The sequence below is a fragment of the Cornus florida genome, unplaced genomic scaffold (assembly GCF_030987335.1).
Source record: "Cornus florida cultivar Cherokee Brave unplaced genomic scaffold, ASM3098733v1 CherokeeBrave_3.0.0_Hap2_Chr11, whole genome shotgun sequence".
In the NCBI taxonomy this organism is placed as follows: domain Eukaryota; kingdom Viridiplantae; phylum Streptophyta; class Magnoliopsida; order Cornales; family Cornaceae; genus Cornus; species Cornus florida.
In genome coordinates, this window is record NW_026775581.1 from 77,731,908 (window position 1) to 77,734,965 (window position 3,058).

The window sequence follows — 3,058 nt, forward strand, 5'->3', positions numbered from 1 at the left end:
CGTGGAAATGAAAGAGAAGTGTGGTGAACTCCCAGTTGTGATAGAAATTTTTAGTGAGCAGTATAATCGAGCCATCGATGATCCATTTTTAGATTAAATAATAGACAATGATGCCGCCTTTTTCCTTAAGGATCCAGATCCAATACAAATTATCGTAAAAAAATAAAGGTATGAAAAATGTGATCCCTGAACTTCTATGGAGGCCAACATCTAACAAATTCAGAGCACCTACAACATTCTTATGAGGTGGCTCATACTTGAGGATGACTCCAGCATAGAAAAAACCCAAAATGATCTTAGAAGCAAAATCATTGGCAGCAACAGCGAAAAAACCATCGTCGGCTCGAAACTTTAACTTACGATCAAACCAACCACACTTCACTTCAATTGTATTTACTATCCTATTCTGCTTGAGACTAAAAACTTCACACTTTGTGAGTTATGATGAGACTCTATTGGTGAACCAAAAAGATAAATGTTGTCACCAAGTGGCACAGTCGCAATCACCCACCTATTTTTTTGGTGAATGGTAGAAAGTAGATTCCAATAAAGGCCAGCCGTTGGGATTTCAGGAGCTTGTACAGAGAGAATATTCCGACCATTTGGAATGGCGTAAATGGTGGAGCCCAAAGATAAACAAGCACAGTTTAACTAGGGCATGAAAGTTTAGAGATTGGATGGATGGGAGTCATGGTCATGTTTTGCAATCCTTCTGCTATTTTCTTTCTTTTTTAACTACTCATTCTCTTAGGATTATAATTGTAGTATCTGTCGTAAACATCCATGCTTGACATATTGAACTTGTACCACTCGACTTCCTCCGTGACGAGGTCTCTCGAACATTGATGCGTAAAAACACTGTTTTTTCAACCTTTTCCTCTTGCAATAACTCATGTCTCATTTGTTTCTCATTCTTCATCTTACGTATCCCAAATTCAACAAGTTGCCCAAACATTGACATGATTGATTAATGTAAGTAGGTTTGCCGAAAATGCACTTCTGATTTACTACATATAAAAGCAATACACAGTTGTTTGAGTCCGTCCAAAAATTGTTTTGGAAGCAAAATCTACAAACAAATAGAGAATGTTGAATGAGAAAAAAAAAAAAAAAAAAAAAATTGATCCAGATCAATTTTTTTCATTTGAAAATGGATAATGAAAACATTTGGATCCGTTATCGGGTCACTTCTCGAGTTACTCGTTGACACACTGGATTCTTCAAAATTCGGGTCGTTACATTAATGCGGAAGCTAAGTTAAAAAGGTCAAATGGTACCCTATGGTGCCAATGACACTCTAAGAAACATGGACTAAATCAAACTAGAACATGATTGTTATAAGATAGCTCAGACAAAGTCAATGATAAATGTTTGAAATCATAAGAACGGTACTAACATACATGGACAACAATTCAAATAAAGTTGACAAGGCAACAACATTTTGGTCTACCAAAATGAGCCCAAATGGAGGCCACAACCACCCAAAATGGTCGACCGGTTGTAGCTTCCATTTGGGCTCATTTCGGACGACCGAAATGCCATTTCGGTTGTTGTCGACCGAAATGCTGTTACATTGTCAATGATAAACGTTTAACCTTTTTAACTTAGCTTTCGCATACCATTTGACCCTTTTAACTTAGCTTCCGCATTCATATGAGGACCCGAATTTTGAAGACCCCGGTGTGTCAATAAGTAACCCAAGAAGTGACCCGATAACGGATCTATGAATGCGGAAGCTAAGTTAAAAAGGTCAAATGGTACCCTATGGTGCCAATGACACTCCAAGAAACTTGGACTAGGTCAAACTAGAACATGATTGCAATAAGATAGCTTAGACAAAGTCAATGATAAACGTTTGAATTCAGAAGAACGGTATTAAGGTACATAGATAGCAATTCAAGTAAAGCTGACATGGCAACAGTATTTTGATTAACCGAAAGGCCATTTTGGTCTTCCGAAATGAACCCAAATGGAGGCCACAAGGTCGACCATTTCGGGTGGTTGTGGCCTTCATTTAAGCTCATTTCGGACGACCGAAATGGCACCATATGTAACAACTTTCAGGCACAAAATATAACAAATTGAGGACATCACAAAAACAACAAGCATATATATATATATATAAATATATAAAAGTGGGAAAAGGTAGAAGAGAAATCACTCACAGCACAACGCCATCCATGACAACTAGGACTGCAACTCGGGCGGGTTGGGCGAGCTAGAGACTTAATTCGTGCTCAGCCCGAGCCCGCCTAGAGCCGAATCCTAGCCACCCAAGCCCAGCCCATAATTAACTTCTCCTGCCCAAACCGCTCATGAGCCCACGCCTCTGTATTCAGAATGTAAAAAATAAGAAATTTGTGCAGCTACAAGGACTCAAATAACATTCCTCCAAGAAAAATCTCAAACACACTACCAACTAGCTATTATACACTTGTGAAATAACATAGTTTTAAAATAAATATATCCTTTTCGAGCTTGGGCTGGGCTTCGGGCTTTATATACTATCAACCCAAGCCTAGCCTGAATTTAATTCGGGCTTAGAATATCTAGCCCAAGCCCAGACATAGAACAAAAAAATACTGCCGAAGCCCTGAAAGTTTTCGGGCTGGGCTCGAGTAAATTCGGGCTGCCCAGCCCGAGTTGCAGCCCTAAATTGATAACCGGTGTTTTGTCGGGTAGAAGGTAAATTTTTTTCCGATATAACATATGCTTCAAGCTGATCCACTATCTTGGAAACTCTGAGTCTTACACATCGAATGAGGGAGTGTTGCTAACCATTAGTTTCATCAACCCAGATTAAAAAGAATTCATCACCATGGAAATGAAAGAGAAGTGTAGTGAACTACTAGTTGCGATAGAAATTTTTAGGGAGCTGTATAATCGGGCCATCGATGATCCATTTTTGGATTAAATGATAGGCCATGATACCGCCTTTTTTCCTCATGGATCCAGATTCAATACAAATTAACGTAAAAAAATATAGGTCTGGAAAATGTGATCCATGAGCTTCTATGGAGGCCAATATCTAACAAATTCAAAGCACCTACAACATTCT